We start from the raw sequence: 19,162 nt of genomic DNA on the forward strand, positions 1-19,162 counted from the left end.
ATGTGTCGTGGTGTATTTCTCCTTGGATTTATCCTGTATGGGCCTCTCTGTGCTTCCTGGACTTGATTAACTGTTTCCTTTCCCATATTAGGGAAGTTTTCAACTATAATCTCTTCAAATATTTTGTCAGTCCCTTTCTTTTTCTCTTCTTCTTCTGGAACCCCTATAATTCGAATGTTGGTGCGTTTAATGTTGTCCCAGAGGTCTCTGAGACTGTCCTCCGTTCTTTTCATTCTTTTTTCTTTATTCTGCTCTGCAGTAGTTATTTCCACTATTTTATCTTCCAGGTCACTTATCCGTTCTTCTGCCTCAGTTATTCTGCTATGGATCCCATCTAGAGTATTTTTCATTTCATTTATTGTGTTGTTTATCATTGCTTGTTTCATCTTTAGTTCTTCTAGGTCCTTGTTAAATGTTTCTTGCATTTTGTCTATTCTTTTGCCAAGATTTTGGATCATCTTTACTATCATTATTCTGAATTCCTTTTCAGGTAGACTGCCTATTTCCTCTTCATTTGTTAGGTCTGGTGGGTTTTTATCTTGCTCCTTCTTCTGCTGTGTGTTTTCCTGTCTTCTCATTTTGCTTATCTTACTGTTTGGGGTCTCCTTTTTGCAGGCTGCAGGTTCGAAGTTCACGTTCTTTTTGGTGTCTGTCCCCTGTGGCTAAGGTTGGTTCAGTGGGTTGTGTAGGCTTCCTGGTGGAGGGGACTAGTGCCTGTGTTCTGGTGGATGAGGCTGGATCTTGTCTTTCTGGTGAGCAGGTCCACGTCTGGTGGTGTGTTTTGGGGTGTCTGTGGACTTATTACGATTTTAGGCAGCCTCTCTGCTAATTGGTGGGGTTGTGTTCCTGTCTTGCTAGTTGTTTGGCATAGGATGTCCAGCACTGTAGCTTGCTGGTCGTTGAGTGAAGCTGGGTGCTGGTGTTGAGATGGAGATCTCTGGGAGATTTTCTCCGTTTGATATTATGTGGAGCTGGGAGGTCTCTTGTGGACCAGTGTCCTGAAGTTGGCTCTCCCACCTCAGAGGCAGAGCACTGACTCCTGGCTGCAGCACCAAGAGCCTTTCATCCACACGGCTCAGAATAAAAGGGAGAAAAAGTAGAAAGAAGGAATTAGTAGAAGTAGAAAGAAGGAAAGAACGAAAGAGAGAAAGAAAGAAAGGAGGGGGGGAGGGAGGGAGCGAGGGAGGAAGGAAGGAAGGAGGGAAGGAAGGAAAAAAGAAAGGAAGAAGATAAAGTAAAATAAAATAAAGATAAAATATAATAAAATTATTAAAATAAAATAATTATTGAGAAAAAAAATTTTTTTAAATGGACAGATAGAGTCCTATGACAAGTGGTGGAAGCAAAGCTATACAGACAAAATCTCACAGAGAAGCATACACATACACACTCACAAAAAGAGGAAAAGGGGAAAAAATCATAAATCTTGCTCTCATAGTCCACCTCCTCAATTTGGGATGATTCCTTGTCTATTCATGTATTCCACAGATGCAGGGTACATCAAGCTGATTGTGGAGCTTTAATCCGCTGCTTCTGAGGCTGCTGGGAGAGATTTCCCTTTCTCTTCTTTGTTCTCACAGCTCCCGGGGTTCAGCTTTGAATTTGGCCCCGCCTCTGCGTGTAGGTCGCCGGAGGGCGTCTGTTCTTCCCTCAGACAGGACGGCGTTAAAGGAGCCGCTGATTTGGGGGCTCTGGCTCACTCAGGCCGGGGATGAGGGAGGGGCCCGGCGTGCGGGGCGGGCCTGCGGCGGCAGAGGCCGGCGTGACGTTGCACCAGCCTGAGGCGTGCCGTGCGTTCTCCCGGGGAAGTTGTCCCTGGATCCCGGGACCCTGGCCGTGGCGGGCTGCACAGGCTTCCCGGAAGCGGGGTGTGGACAGTGACCTGTGCTGGCTGACAGGCTTCTTGGTGGCGGCAGCAGCAGCCTTAGCGCCTCATGCCTGTCTCTGGGGTCCGCGCTTTTAGCCGCGGCTCGCGCCCGTCTCTGGAATTCCTTTAACCAGTGCTCTGAATCCCCTCCAGGTACGTGGGGGGTTTCTTGCCTTTTGGGAGGTCTGAGTTCTTAGGCCAGCGTTCAATAGGTGTTCTGTAGTTGTTCCACGTGTAGATGTATTTCTGGTGTATCTGTGGGGAAGAAGGTGATCTCCGCGTCTTACTCTTCCGCCATCTTCTCGGAAGCCTCCACTTATGCTGTCCGATTTTACCCCAGGCTAATGAGCAGGTTCTCTGCACTCTCGTTGCTCTTCAGAGATTTTAGGGGAAACAGCTATCCTCTGACCTCTGGCGTGAGTCCCCGGGAAAGAAATGGGAATTAGAATGTCATCAGACTTTTCAACACCAGGGAAAGCTTGAAGATAATAGAAGAAAGTCCATAAAATTCTGGGTGAAAATAGTTTTCAACTTCCCAAACTATTTTTGAGAGCAAATGTACCATTTTACAGTCCCAGCAACAGTGTATGAGTGATCTAGCTTCTCTGCATCCTAGTCAGCATTTAGTGTTGTCACTATTTTTCATTTTAGCTGTCTGATAGGTGTGTAATGATATCTTATTGTGGGTTTAGTTGTTACCTCTGTGATGGCTAATGAGTTGAGTATCTTTTCATGTGCTTATTTGCCATCTGCATATCCACCTTAGTGAAATGTCTTTTTATGGCTTTTGCCTGTTTCTAATTGGGTTGTTTTTTTAACTGTTGAGTTTTGAGAATTCTTTATACATTCTAGATACTAGCCCTTTGTCTAAGATGTGGTTTGCACATATTTTCTTCCATTCTGTAGCTTTTCATTTTGTCCTGTTAACTGTCTTCTGTGGAACAAAAAAATTTCAAATTTTGATGAGCTCCAACTTATCAATCTTTTTCCTTTTATGGATCATGCTTTGATACTAAGTCTCTGCTCAGCCCTAGATCCTGAAGAATTTTTCCTGTCTTTTTTCCTAAAGTTTTGTAGTTTTACACTTTCCGTTCAAGTTTGTGATCTGTTTTGAGTTAATTTTTGTATAAAGTGTGAGCTTTAGGTCAGGGCTCATTTGATTTTGCCTATGGATATTCAATTACTCCAGCACCATTTGTTGAAAAGAGTATCTTTCCTCCACTGAATTGCTTTTACACCTTCGGAAAAAATCATTTGAGCATATTTGTGTGGGTTTCTTTCCGTGTTCTCTATTCTGTTCCATTGGTCTATGTCTATCCCTCTGCCAATGCCACACTGCTTTTATTACTGTAGTAATAAAGTAAACCTTAATATCAGGTATAGTGATTTTTCCCACTTTATTTTTCTTTGTCAAGATTCTTCTTTGTCTAGGGCCTGCACCTTTCCATATGAATTTTAGAATAAGTTCATCTAAGTCTACAAATAACTTCGCTGGAATTTTGATAGGAGTTGTATTAAACCTTAGATCGATTAGTGGAGCATTGGCATCTTTACTATGTCGAGTCTTCCAATTCATGAACATGATATGTCTCTCCATTTCTTTAGGTCATCTTTGATTTTTTTCATCAGCATTTTGTAATTTTCAGCTCACAGATCCTGTACATGCTTTGTGTTTTGTTTTCTTTGGAGTGATTGTAAATGACATTATGTTTTAAATTTCAGTTTCCTGTGTTCATTGTTAGTATATAGAAGTGTGATTGATTTTTTATGTTGATCTTGTATCCTGTGGCCCTGATGAACTCAATATTAGTTTTAAGAATTTTGGGGGTGAATTCTGTGGGATTTTTAAAATATAGACAATCTTGTCACCTACAAATAGAGACAGTTATATTTCTTCCATTCCAGTCTGTATCCCTTTTACTTGTTTTTCTTGCCTTATTGCAGTGGGTAGAACTTCTCGTAATATGTTGAATAAGAGTATTGAAAGCAGATATTTTTGCCTTGTTCCTGATCTTAGGGGAAGTACATTTAGTCTTTTCTATTAAGTATGATGTGAGCTGTAGGTTTCTTGTAGATGCTTATTATCAAGTAATTCCCCTCTGTTCCTAACTTGCTGAGAGTTTTTTAAAAAATCTTGAATGGGTGTTGGATTTTGTCAAATGTGTTTACCTGTATCAATTGATATGGTCATTTGAATTTTCTTCTTTACTTGTTGATATGGTGGATTACATTGATTGCTTTTTGAATGTTGATCCAGCCTTGCATAATAAATCCCCCTTGGTCATAGTATATAATTCTTTGTACACATAGCTGGACTTAAATTGCTAGTTTTTTGGTGGAGGATTTTTGCATCTATGTTCATGAGAGATACTGGTCTGTAGTTTTCTTTGATTGAACTGTGTTATCTAGTTTTGGTACCAAGATAATACTGACTTAATGAAATGAAGTAGGAAGAGTTCTTTCCTGTTTTATTTTCTGGAAGAGATTGCATAAAATTGGTGTTAATTCTTGTTTAAATATTTGGTGAAATTCTCCAGTAAAGCCAGCTGGGCATAGGAGTTTCTTTTTGGATTTTAGTTAAAAATCCAGGCTCTTTAAAAGTTATAGGACTATTTAGATTATTTCATCTTGATTGAGTTTTGTTAGTTTGTGGTTTTGAGAAATTTATCAATTTTTTTCTAAGTGTTTGAATTTACATATGTAACATTGGTCAAAATGTTCCCTCATTATCTTTTTAATGGCTCTAGGATCTGTGAGGATAACCCCTGTTTCATTTCTGGTATTGGTGATTTGTATCTTATCTCTTTAAAAATTTTTTTCAGTCTTGCTAGAGATTTGTCAATTTTATTGATATATTTTTTGAAGAACAAGCTTTGTATTTGATTTTCTCTGTTGTTTTCATCAATTTCATTGATTTCTGCTCTAATTTTTGTTATTTCCTTATTTATGCTTGCTTTTAGGGTATTTTACTCATCTTTTTCTAATTTCTTGAAGTAGGAACTTAGGCTATTGATTTGAGATCTTTCCTCATTTCTAATATAATTATTTAATGTTATAAATTTCCCTCTCAACACTGCTTTAGCTGCATTCCACATATTTTGGTATGTTGTATTTTCATTCTTTCAGTTATATCTGTTTTTAAAAGTTCCTTCTGCAATTTCCTCTTTGACCCATAGACTATTTAGAAGTGTGTTGTTTAATTTCCAAGCATTTGGAGATTTTCCTGCTATCTTTCTGTTATTGATTTCTAGTTTCATTCCATTATCAAAAGAATATAATCTATATGATTTTCATTCTTTTAAATTTGTTGACATTTCTTTTATGGCCCTGAATATGGTCTGTCTTGGTGAATGTTTCATGCACACTAGAAAAGAGTTTGTATTCTGCCGTTGTTGGGTGGAGTGTTGTATATATATTAATTAGGTTCTGTTGGTTGCTGAGAGGATTGTAGAAGTCCCCAACTATAATTGTGGGTTTGTCTATTTCTCCTTTTAGCTCTGTTGGTTTTGCTTCATATATTTTGAGGTTCTGTTGTTTTGGTTTTGCTTCATATATTTTGAGGTTCTGTTGTTTTGTGCATACACATTTTTTTAAAATGAATTTAATTATTTATTTATTTTTGGCTGCATTGGGTCTTCATTGCTGCGTGTGGGCTTTCTCTAGTTGCGGTGAGCGGGGGCTACTCTTCGTTGTGGTGCACAGGCTTCTTATTGCAGTGGCTTCTCTTGTTGCAGAGCACGGGCTCTAGGCACACAGGCTTCAGTAGTTGTGGCGTGTGGGCTCAGTAGTTGTGGCGCATGGGCTTAGTTGCTCCACAGCATGTGGGATCTTCCCGGACCAGGGCTTGAACCCGTGTCTTCTGCATTGGCAGGTGGGTTCTTAACCAGTGGGCCACCAGGGAAGTCCTGTGCATACACATTTAAGTTTGTTGTGTCTTCCTGGTGGATTGATTCTTTTATCATTATGTAATGTCCCTCTTTTCTCTAGTAATTTTCTTTGCTCTGAAGTCTAGGTTATCAGATCCTGATATAGCCATTCTTGCTTTTTTAAAATTAGTGTTTCCCTGGTGTATTTTTTTCCATCCTTTTACTTCCAACTGACCTATATATTGAATTTGAAATGAGTTTCCTGTGTACAGCATGTAGTTTGTCATGCTTTTAAAATCTACTCTGCAAATCTCTATCTTTTGATTAATGTATTTATATCATTTACATTTAAGGTGATTGATTTGTTAATGCTTATGTCAGATATATTATTATCTGTTTTCTGTTTCTTTGTTTCTCTTTTTTTACCTTCCTGTGGGTTACTGGGACTTTTTTTAGGATTCTATTTTGATTTATTTATAGTGTTTTTGAGTATATCTCTTAGTATAATTTTCATAGTGGTTGTTCTGGATATTGCAGTATATATGTGCAACTTATATAGACTTTGGTCTATTGCTATCAGTGTTTTACCACTTCAAATGAAGTATGGAAACCTCACTTTCATTTAGGTACCTTTAATGTTTCCCACTTTTAAATATCATTGTCATGAGTATCAGATTATAATTTTTGTTTTAATCCTTGATCTTGTGGCATCACGGACTGTTGATGCAGATGTTCAGATTCCAGTCCTAAAACACACCCAGCACAATTACACAGTCACCACCCCCTCCTACCATTGGGCTTCCATCATCCACTTACCTCACAGCTATGGGAAAAGGCTGCCTCTGTCCCTGAAAGTCTTTAGCAATTCATGAAGTATAGTTGGAAGCTGTGCTGCCCCTCTATCTCACCCCTCCACTCTGACCCAAGATTTTTTAATCCATAGGTCTTACCCTGAGTGGCCCATGGTTCCTAAAGCCCACAGAGGGAGGGAGAGGGAGGTCAGATGTGCCTGTTGTACTGTGTTGCAGGTGCTTTGTTTCTTGGTGCCACTTCCTTTGACCATCAACTTGCATCAGATGCTAGTATAGCCAGTATGTTATTACAGGAGTGCTGAACTTGGGTGTTACAAGGAGCTTACTTCAGCCTACATACTCCCAATGCGCGTGTATGTGCACACACACACACACTCATGAACCTCCATCCCATGAACAACTCTCTGGTTTTACCTTGACGTAGACTTTCCTCCATAATATTCATAAGGCAGGTATTGGGACAGATCATGAACTTGTGGTTTCGTACTGCTCATGTGTATACAACTCACAGCTGCCTTTAGCTTTTCTATTCTTCTGGTCTTATCAGTAGAATCAGTTGTCCCTCTCCATAAATTCTAGAATTAATCTCAAACATATCCCTTAAGTCAGTGAAGGTAATAAACTTTACTAATATTTGTTGTGCTCAAAGTTTGAGAAGATATTTATTTTTCTCAATGTATAAAGAAAATTACACTTTAGATAGGTCACTTAATAATCTTATTCTGTTTTTTAAAAAAGGCATTAAAGGGCTTCCCTGGTGGCACAGTGGTTGAGAGTCCGCCTGCCGATTCAGGGGACGCGGGTTCGTGCCCCAGTCTGGGAAGATCCCACATGCCGCAGAGAGGCTGGGCCCGTGAGCCATGGCCGCTGAGCCTGCGCGTCCGGAGCCTGTGCTCCGCAACGGGAGAGGCCACAACAGTGAGAGGCCCGTGTACCGCAAAAAAAAAAAAAAAAAAAAAAAAAAGGCATTAAAGCACAGCTTTTAAAGACTAAATGCATTAATTTGTAATGCTTTATACTGCAAGTAATGGAATACCTGACCAATAGAGGCTTAAACAAGCAGGGATTTATTTTTTTTAACCAAGCAGGAAGTCTGGAGGTAGGTGGCTGCTGGCATACATTTAAAGGCTCAACTTTGAGCCAGCATCTCTGCAATCCTCCTCACCTTCCTGCCATGATCCCAGGGTGGCCGCTGCAGCTCCAGGCATTATGTATACATCTCAAGGCAAGAAAAGGTGAGCTAGGGGCAGCATCACCTGCAGTTGTCCCGTGGCTCAGGAGGACAAAAGCCTTTTCTAGAATCCCAGAACAGAATTCTGAAAAGGAGGCTGAGGAAACAAGTGGAGTATTTAGCCTTTTCTAGCTTCTAAATGTAGACCAGCAAGAGAGAAGGAATTTGGAAATGGATGTACTAATCAGCTACAATGAGCCAGTGATGTTAACTGACTTTGGGGAACGTCTTTAGAATTCTTTTGATTGGTACTTTGAGTTGAATTATTTAGAGGAAAAAAACAGGACAGTGTTTTCTGAGGAAGGGGCTGCACATCTTTCTAGATCTTATCGATTTAATTTTATTTTTTACTCTACTGATTTTTTTTTTTTTTTTTGCGGTACGCGGGCTTCTCACTGTTGTGGCCTCTCCCGTTGCGGAGCACAGGCTGCGGACACGCAGGCTTAGCGGCCATGGCTCACGGGCCCAGTCGCTTCGCGGGATGTGGCATCTTCCCGGACCAGGGCACGAACCCGTGTCCCCTGCATCGGCAGGCGGACTCTCAACCACTGCACCACCAGGGAAGCCCCCTACTCTACTGATTTAAATACATTATTAATATATAAAACCAATCTTGTTATATTGACTTGAATGGCTAAGATTCATGAGCACAGCATTTTTTCAAGTTAGGTTTGGAAAGAGAGGAAAATTAGCTTAGAAATGTTGGAAGTTTTCTTTGACATGACTTTTTATTTTTACATTTAGGGTTTCTTTTTGAGTGATTTAGCTTTATTAATAAGTAATGATAGCTTTCATGTTCTTATGGTCCTAAGCTCTACCCAAGGCAATTTTGTTGTTATTTTCTCTGGGAGGTTCACGGTATTTGCTGAATGACTTCTTTTTCTCTATAAAAGTACAGAAAAGAAGAAAAGAGAAAATGAATTTCTGAAATAAATATGCTATGAAGGGAGAGAAAAAAACCTGTTCATGGAGCAGAAGCAAACTAGTCTCAAACCTGATCAGGCAGGAATATCTAAGAGTGATAGTTTTAGATGATTCATAATTTCCATAAGCCGCAAAAAGTAGTTAGAAAAGTGTTGTTAATATATAGTAAAATATTAAATATTAACTGGCTTTCTTCAGGCCCCAAAGTTTTAGTAACTTCTGGTGACTATAAAAGGGTATCTACAGTACTCTCTAATACCTGTTCTGCTCTTAAGGGATTGAGCCCAGGTCCAATTATCTGATCTGTTTCCTCTCTTCCATGTCATGGTGGTCATTCTCATTATTATGTTTGTCAAAAGCAAAAGTAGTAATTCTACCCTGATGACTTAAACAAGAGGAGATCTATTCCTTTTCTCTAAGAGAGCTCAGACAATGCAAGGCCTAATGCCTAAGGGCTCAGGCACTGAGTTTTCATCCTGGTTTCACTATAGTAGTTGACTGATCTTGGACAAATTATGTAAACTCTGTTCCTGAGTATCCCCATCTATAAAATGGGGATAATGATAAAGCATACTCAGAGATTTGCTCTGAAAATTAAAAGAATTTAGTGCTTCTCAAGTACTTAGCGCACTGCTACACATGTCAACTTTTATGGCTATGATAATGATATTCACATCTGCAAAGGTAGGCTTCTAGCTAATGGTGGCCCTAATGAGCTATCAGGTTCTTACCAAGCACCTTATTCTTCTTGCCTTTGTCATGTGGTTGTCAAGCATCTGGGCTTTGGACGCAGTCTAAATAGAAACAAAGAGACTGATGTGCTGAAGCTCTAAAAGAGAGATTATAAATGGATAAACAACTCCTGATACTGATGACTATAACCTGCTTCTCAGTTTGGGTTAGCTTTACGGTTTCTGTAGTCGCCCTGGCAACTTACTGATTATTTATTAATCAATCTAGTCATGTGATAAAATTGCTCTTCCAGTCTTTAGCAACAAGGAAGGGATGGTGGTACCAGCTATTAATTTGATGTGAAACATCAAGGAGAGTCCGGATTTGGCTGCTGCCTTTCCAGTAGTGGTGCCGTAAGTGGGATGGGACCCAAGGAGTTGAGATAGCAAGGAACACTGGATCTGTGGATAGTATGTTCCTGATTTTATCATTTGCTAAGACATTTGCCTAATTTCTTTGGACTGAGACTGAGCACCATTTCACAGTTACTAGGGCAAAGGGCAGGGTGACATGTGATCCTAAGAGATTATAATGGCAAATCTCAAGTGTGTGTGTGTGTGTGTGTGTGTGTGTGTGTGTGTGTGTATTGGGAGGGGCAAACATTTGAAACAGGTGCCCTATGGGCTTTTACATCATACCAAACAAATCCTCAAGCAATTAGTTTCTGAGGTATAGAATTTTGAATTGAAATTTCAAGTTAGAAATGGAATTTTGTATGCTATGCTGGTGAGAATAACAATAGAAATTGACATTACTGAACTTTAAAGAAGCATATGTGTATTGTTGATTTTGGGGGTTTGAATGTGTTACACAAACCAAGAGTTTTGGGAAGGATTTAGTAATAGTTCTTTTCATGTTAAAAAAATATTTAAGAATTTGGTCTGGCTGATTTGATTTTATTTAGCAAAAGAATTGGAAATATTTAACAAGTATCCAGCTAATACTCTGCATAGAGAAATTGCTCATCAATTTAGCAGGAACTTGATCGAACTACCTTCTGAATTTTACACATTGTGGTTTCTCTTCAATTTTCATAGCATTGATAGATCTTATGTTTAAAGAAAAAGGCCCCATTGTACGGTATACTTAGTCATTGTCACTAGCTGGACAAAAATGTACTGACAAGAGTTCATAGCAGTTGTGTATGTGTATGGTTGGTGGGGGAGAATCCCTTTACTTCTTCCAGTCCCTTCTCTTTCCCTTGCTGCTGTGAGGGTGACCAGGAAAGGGAAGGCCATCCTTGCTGAGGGCTCTTCAAGTTCAGTCCACTGTTTTAGTTTCAGAAATTTCAGAAGTGAGAAATTCAGCCAGTGCTGTTATGGCCATGCTTGGGAGCTGTAGCAATATATAGGCTAAGGAGCCAGGTGCAAGAAGTACTTCGTCCCCCTTATTGCTTTTTCTGCTCTCCTCCCTACCCCTTCCAAAGTGGAAGTGAGGCTGGCATGAAACTTGCAAGTCACCTCCCACCATTCTTCCTTTCTTTTTTTTTTTTTTTTTTTGCGGTACACGGGCCTCTCACTGTTGTGGTCTCTCCCATTGCGGAGCACAGGCTCCAGACGCACAGGCTCCATGGCCATGGCTCATGGGCCCAGCCGCTCCGCGGCATGTGGGATCTTCCCGGACCGGGGCACGAACCCATGTCCCCTGCATCGGCAGGCAGACTCTCAACCACTGCACCACCAGGGAAGCCCATTCTTCCTTTCTTAACACATCCAATCACAGATGTTGGTTTCTTTACCTGCTGTCTACTGTAGCAGTGCTACTCCAAGTATGGTGTTTGTTTGTGACATTGGGAGCCTTTAGAAACTTATATAGCAATATGACCTTGCCATGATATCCAAGGGTGTGATTTAGTGGGCTTGTAAGTTTTTATGTCTTTGTTTCAGTTTTTTATAATGAATTTTATTGTATCTTATAAAAGTGTGGGTCTGAAATGATTTGGGAAAAGAAACAATCAAACTTGCCCTTCCTCAATAATAGTTTGCATGTCCTTGTCCTATAGGATGTCCCTTCCTTCCCATTCCCATTGTCTTCACACTTGTGCAGGCCTTTCTCACCTTGTGCCTGCTCAGCTGCACTAGCAGCTTGCCTCGTCTGCCTACTTCTCACCTCTCATTCAAATCCATCATTTTTTTAATGCGAGGTGCGAAGAGGTGAATTAATTATATTCCTCCATTTATGGCCCAATATCATCATTGATCTGTGCAAGATCTCTCTCTTATTTTATGTGTTTTTGTTCCTCATCATTCCCAACCCCTAGTCTCATTCCCTTTCCACTTTATACAGGCTTCCATACAGATGTCTTTGATGTGCATTCTTGAATCTGCATGTGTTCTTAAAAAATATGTAGCATTATTTTTTGTTTTTAAAAGATGTATAAATGATATTGTATGCTACAGATACCATTTTTCACCCAATGATATGTTTTAAGGATCTGTTTTGCTATATGTACATCTGGTGCTATATGTCCTCCCCAAATCCATATATAGAAGCCCTAACCCTGCAGCGTGATGGTATTTGGAGATGGGACCTTAGGAGGTCATTAGGTTTAGATGAGGTCATGACGGTGGGGCTCCCATGATGAAATTCATGCCCTTATGAAAAGGACACCAGAGAGCTTGCTCGCTCTCTCACTGCCCTGTGAGGACACAGTGAGAAATTGGCAGTCTGCAAACCAAGAATAGAACCCTCACTGGGCAACTGAATTGGCCTGGCCAGCACCTTTATCTTGAACTGTGAGAACTGTGAGAAATCAGTTTATGTTGTTTCAGCCTCCTAGTCTATGATATTTTGTTACGGCAGCCTAAGCTAATACATCTGGTTTATTGCTTCAAAGCAGTGAAGTGAAGTGAAGTGAAAATCCACCATAGAGTACTTATCCATTAAACCATATATATATGTATTTTTTTTACATCTTTATTGGAGTATAATTGCTTTACAATGGTGTGTTAGTTTCTGCTTTATAACAAAGTGAATCAGTTATACATATACATATATTCCCGTATCTCTTCCCTCTTGCATCTCCCTCCCTCCCACCCTCCCTATCCCACCCCTCCAGGCGGTCACAAAGCACAAAGCACCGAGCTAATCTCCCTGTGCTATGCGGCTGCTTCCCACTAGCTATCTACCTTACGTTTCGTAGTGTATGTATGTCCATGCCTCTCTCTTGCTTTGTTACATCTTACCCTTCCCGCTCCCCATATCCTCAAGTCCATTCTCTAGTAGGTCTGTGTCTTTATTCCTGTCTTACCCCTAGGTTCTTCATGACATATTTTTTTCTTAAATTCCATATATATGTGTTAGCATACGGTATTTGTCTTTCTCTTTCTGACTTACTTCACTCTGGATGACAGACTCTAGGTCTATCCACTTCATTACAAATAGCTCCATTTCGTTTCTTTTTATGGCTGAGTAATATTCCATTGTATATATGTGCCACATCTTCTTTATCCGTTCGTCCGATGATGGACACTTAGGTTGTTTCCATCTCCGGGCTATTGTAAATAGAGCTGCAGTGAACATTTTGGTACATGATTCCTTTTGCATTATGGTTTTCTCAGGGTATATGCCCAGTAGTGGGATTGCTGGGTCATATGGTGGTTCTTTTTGTAGTTGTTTAAGGAACCTCCATACTGTTCTCCACAGTGGCTGTACCAATTCACATTCCCACCAGCAGTGCAGGAGTGTTCCCTTTTGTCCACACCCTCTCCAGCATTTATTGTTTCTAGATTTTTTGATGATGGCCATTCTGACTGGTCTGAGATGATATTTCATTGTAGTTTTGATTTGCATTTCCCTAATGATTAATGATGTTGAGCATTCTTTCATGTGTTTTTTTGTTATTGAGCTGCATGAGCTGCTTATAAATTTTGGAAATTAATCCTTTGTCAGTTGCTTCATTTGCAAATATTTTCTCCCATTCTGAGGGTTGTCTTTTGGTCTTGGTTATGGTTTCCTTTGCTGTGCAAAAGCTTTGAAGTTTCATTAGGTCCCATTTGTTTATTTTTGTTTTTATTTCCATTTCTCTAGGAAGTGGGTCAAAAAGGATCTTGCTGTGATGTATGTCATAGAGTGTTCTGCCTATGTTTTCCTCTAAGAGTTTGATAGTTTCTGGCCTTACATTTAGGTCTTTAATCCATTTTGAGCTTATTTTTGTGTATGGTGTTAGGGAGTGATCTAATCTCATACTTTTACATGTACCTGTCCAGTTTTCCCAGCACCACTTATTGAAGAGGCTGTCCTTTCTCCACTGTACATTCCTGCCTCCTTTATCAAAGATAAGGTGACCATATATGCGTGGGTTTATCTCTAGGCTTTCTATCCTGTTCCCTTGATCTATCTTTCTGTTTTTGTGCCAGTACCATACTGTCTTGATTACTGTAGCTTTGTAATATAGTCTGAAGTCAGGGAGCCTGATTCCTCCAGCTCCATTTTTCGTTCTCAAGATTGCTTTGGCTATTCGGGGTCTTTTGTGTTTCCATACAAATTGTGAAATCTTTTGTTCTAGTTCTGTGAAAAATGCCAGTGGTAGTTTGATAGGGATTGCATTGAATCTGTAGATTGCTTTGGGTAGTAGAGTCATTTTCACAATGTTGATTCTTCCAATCCAAGAACATGGTATATCTCTCCATCTATTTGTATCATCTTTAATTTCGTTCATCAGTGTCTTATAATTTTCTGCATATGGGTGTTTTGTCTCCTTAGGTAGGTTTATTCCTAGATATTTTATTCTTTTTGTTGCAGTGGTAAATGGGAGTGTTTTCTTGATTTCACTTTCAGATTTTTCATCATTAGTGTATAGGAATGCAAGAGATTTCTGTGCATTAATTTTGTATCCTGCTACTTTACCACATTCATTGATTAGCTCTAGTAGTTTTCTGGTAGCATCTTTAGGATTCTCTATGTATGGTATCATGTCATCTGCAAACAGTGACGGCTTTACTTCTTTTCCGATTTGGATTCCTTTTATTTCCTTTTCTTCTCTGATTGCTGTGGCTAAAACTTCCAGAACTATGTTGAATAAGAGCGGTGATAGTGGGCAACCTTGTCTTGGTCCTGATCTTAGTGGAAATGCTTTCAGTTTTTCACCATTGAGGACGATGTTGGCTGTGGGTTTGTCACATATGGCCTTTATTATGTTGAGGAAAGTTCCCTCTATGCCTACTTTCTGCAGGGTTTTTATCATAAATGGGTGTTGAATTTTGTCAAAAGCTTTCTCTGCATCTATTGAGATGATCATATGGTTTTTCTCCTTGAATTTGTTAATATGGTGTATCACGTTGATTGATTTGCGTATATTGAAGAATCCTTGCATTCTTGGAATAACCCCACTTGATCATGGTGTATGATCCTTTTAATGCGCCGTTGGATTCTGTTTGCTAGTATTTTGTTGAGGATTTTTGCATCTATGTTCATCAGTGATATTGGCCTGTAGTTTTCTTTCTTTGTGACATCCTTGTCTGGTTTTGGTATCAAGGTGATGGTGGCCTCGTAGAATGAGTTTGGGAGTGTTCCTCCCTCTGCTATATTTTGGAAGAGTTTGAGAAGGATAGGTGTTAGCTCTTCTCTAAATGTTTGATAGAATGCACCTGTGAAGCTATCTGGTCCTGGGCTTTTGTTTGTTGGAAGATTTTTTAATCACAGTTTCAATTTCAGTGCTTGTGATTGGTCTGTTTATATTTTCTATTTCTTCCTGATTCAGTCTTGGCAGGTTGTGCATTTCTAAGAATTTGTCCATTTCTTCCAGGTTGTCCTTTTTAGTGGCATAGAGTTGCTTGTAGTAATCTCTCATGATCTTTTGTATTTCTGCAGTGTTAGTTGTTACTTCTCCTTTTTCATTTCTAATTCTATTGATTTGAGTCTTCTTTTTTTTCTTGATGAGTCTGGCTAATGGTTTATCAATTTTGTTTTGTTTATCTTCTCAAAGAACCAGCTTTTAGTTTTATTGATCTTTGCTATCGTTTCCTTCATTTCTTTTTCATTTATTTCTGATCTGATTTTTATGATTTATTTCCTTCTGCTAACTTTGGGGTATTTTTGTTCTTCTTTCTCTAATTGCTTTAGGTGCAAGGTTTGTTTGTTTATTCGAGATGTTTCCTGTTTCTAAAGGTGGGCTTGTATTGCTATAAACTTCCCTCTTAGAACTGCTTTTGCTGCATCCCATAGGTTTTGGGATACATACACAGAAGCATACATATACACAGTCACAAAAAGAGGAAAAGGGGAAAAAATCATAAATCTTGCTCTCAGAGTCCACCTCCTCAATTTGAGATGATTCGTTGTCTATTCATGTGTTCCACAGATTCAGGGTACCTCAAGTTGATTGTGAAGCTTTAATCCACTGCTTCTGAGGCTGCTGGGAGAGATTTCCCTTTCTCTTCTTTGTTCGCACAGCTCCCGGGGCTCAGCTTTGGATTTGGCCCCGCCTTTGCATGTAGGTCGCCGGAGGGCGTCTGTTCTTCGCTCAGACAGTATGGGTTTAAAGGAGCAGCTGCTTCGGGGGCTCTGGCTCACTCAGGCCGGGGGGAGGGAGGGGCACGGAGTGCAGGGTGGGCCTGCGGCGGCAGAGGTCGGCATGACGTTGCACCAGCCTGAGACGCGCCGTGCGTTCTCCCGGGCAAGTTGTCCCTGGATCCTGGGACCCTGGCAGTGGCGGGCTGCACAGGCTCCCCTGAAGGGGGGCGTGGACAGTGACCCGTGCTTGCACACTGTCCTCTTGGAGGCGGCAGCAACAGGCCTAGCATCCCATGCCCGTCTCTGGGGTCCGCGCTTTTAGCCGCAGCTTGCACCCGTCTCTGGAGCTCCTCCAAGCAGCGCCCTCAATCCCCTCCCCATGCGCACCAGGAAACCAAGAGGGAAGAAAAAGTCTCTTCCTTCTTCGGCAGCTCTAGACCCTTCCCCCGACTCCCTCCCAGCCAGCCGCAGTGCACTAACCCCCTGGAGGCTGTGTTCACGCCGCCAGCCCTAGTCCTCTCCAGGCGCTCCAACTGAATCCCAAGCCCCAGCTTCCAGCCCCGCCCGCCCTGGCAGGCGAGCAGACAAGCGTCTCGGGCTGGTGAGTGCGGGTCGGCACCGATCCTCTGTGCGGGAATCTCTCCGCTTTGCCTTCCGCACCCCGGTTGCTGTGCTCTCCCCCGAGGCCCCGAAGCTCCCCCCCTTCACCACCCGCAGTCTCCGCCCACGAAGGGGCTTCCTAGTGTGTGGAATCCTTTCCTCCTTCACAGCTCCCTCCCACTGGTGCAGGTCCCATCCCTATTCTTTTGTCTCTGTTTATTCTTTTTTCTTTTGCCCTACCCAGGTACGTGGGGAGTTTCTTGCCTTTTGGGAGGTCTGAGGTCTTCTGCCAGCATTCAGTAGGTGTTCTGTAGGAGTTAGTTGTTCCACGTGTAGATGTATTTCTGGTGTATCTGTGGGGAGGAAGGTGATCTCCGCGTCTTACTCTTCCTCCATCTTCCCATAAGCCCCTAAACCATATTTTCTTATCCATTTCCTCCACATGAATATCTAGCTTGCCTGCCTCCAACTTTCCCAAAATATTGGGTTGGCCAAAAAGTTCATTTGGGTTTTTCCACAATGTTACAGAAAAACCTGAATGAAATTTTTGGCCAACCCAATACCATTGCACATTCTCATATATGTCCATTTACTGGCTACTGTGAGAATTTCTCTGAGATACATATCCAGGAGTGGGATTCGTGAATCATAGGGAATACACATCCTTAGTTTTGCCAAGTAGTACCACATTGCTTTCCAGAATGGCAGTTAACTCTCCCATCAGCAAAACATTAGGGTTCCTATTTCCCTCCTCTCCTGTCTAATTCATCCCATTCCTCCAGGCCCAAGGCAGTATCCAACTACCTGCAGGACCTCAACACTACTTCTTCAGCCCATCAGTTTATGGCTCTAGGTAGATAAACTTACCAGAGCTTAGGGTCAATGAGCTTAGATTCAGATGCAGGCTCCACTAGTTACCATATAACCGTGGGTGTGCTAGCCTACTTGTCTCTGCCTTGGTTTCCTCATTGGTAAAATGGCAGTGATAATGCATATCAAATAGATTTGTGATGGTAAAATCAGGTAATGTATATAAAGCCCTTAGTAAAGGGTCTAGGTCATAGTAACTGGTCGAAAATGGTAGCTGTACTGCTTCCTAGTTGTTTTATATATATCTAAATCTTGGCTCATCAGCAAGAGAGTGGGTTTCCTCTTCAAGGCAGGGGTGGACTTTTATGCTTGTTTTATAGTAGCATATCTGGGGACTTCCCTGGTGGCGCAGTTCTTAAGAATCTGCCTGCCAATGCAGGGGACACGGGTTCGAGCCCTGGTCCGGGAAGATCCCACATGCCGTGGAGCAACTAAGCCCGTGCACCACAACTACTGAGCCTGTGCTCTAGAGCCCGTGAGCCACAACGACTGAGCCCACGTGCCACAACTACTGAGCCCACGTGCCACAACTACTAACCACTGCCTCTAGCTTTCCTCCCACAGCCTTCAAGCTGGGCTGTTCCTCTGCCCAGGGCAGCTGTAGTGGCCCCGGCTCTCCTGGGCAAGGCTGCTCAGGCTCTTCCCCATTCTTCCAGGCTGTCTTCACTATAAGAGGAAAGGAGGTCTTGTCTTTTCCTCTTAATATTGAGTATTTAATTTTTAGTTTTATTGAGGTGTAATTGACATATAACATTATATGAGTTGCAGGTGTGCAATGTAATGATTCGATAGTTGTATATATTGCAAAATGATCACAGTAAGTCTAGTTAGGTCCACCACCACACATAGTTACAAGTTTTTTTTTTCTGGTGATGAGAACTTTTCAGATTTACTCTCTTAGCCACTTTCAAATATACAGTAATTATTACCTATAGTCACCATGCTGTGCATTACATCCCGAGGACTTACTTATTTTATAACTGGAAGTTTGTACCTTTTGATCCCCTTCACCCATTTTGCCCACTCCCCACCCTCCACCTCTGACAACCACCAATCTGTTTTCTGTATCTATGAGCTTGCTTTCTGGAATTTTTTAATTTGATTTTTTTTTTAAGATTCCACATATAAGTGAGATCGTATGATATTTGTCTTTTTCTGTCTGTCTTATTTCACTTAGCATAATGCCCTCGAGGTCCGTCCATGTTGTGGCAGGATTTCATTTTTTTATGGCTGAATAATATCCATTGTATATACATATATACACCACATTTTCTTTATTCATTCATCGTCAGTGGCCACTTAGGTTGTTTCTGTGTTTTGGCTATTGTAAAGAATGCTGCAGATGGACATGTGGTACACATATCATTTCAAATTAGTGTTTCAGTTTTCTTTGGGTAAATACCCAGAAGTGGAATTGCTGAGTCATATGGTAGTTCTATTTTTAATTGTTTAAAGAACTTCCATACACACCAATTTATATTCCCACCAACAGTGCACAAGGATTCCCTTTTCTCCACATCCTTGCCAACACTTGTTATTTCTTATCTTTTTGACAGTAACCATCCCAACAGGTGTGTGGTGATAATCTCATTGTGGGTTTGCTTTGCATTTCCCTGATGACTAGTGATGTTGAGCATCTTTTCATGTACCTGTTGGCCATTTGTATGTCTTCTTTGGAAAAACGTGTATTCAGATCCTCTGTCCATTTTTTAATCACACTTTTTTTTTGCCATTGAGTTGTATGAGTTCTTTATATATTTTGGATATTAACTCGTTATCAGATATATTATTTGCAAATATTTTACCT

This window comes from Delphinapterus leucas, chromosome X (assembly GCF_059928025.1).
Source record: "Delphinapterus leucas isolate spDelLeu-1000000601 "Yukka" chromosome X, BTC_Dleu_Yukka2, whole genome shotgun sequence".
Taxonomy (NCBI): Eukaryota; Metazoa; Chordata; class Mammalia; order Artiodactyla; family Monodontidae; genus Delphinapterus; species Delphinapterus leucas.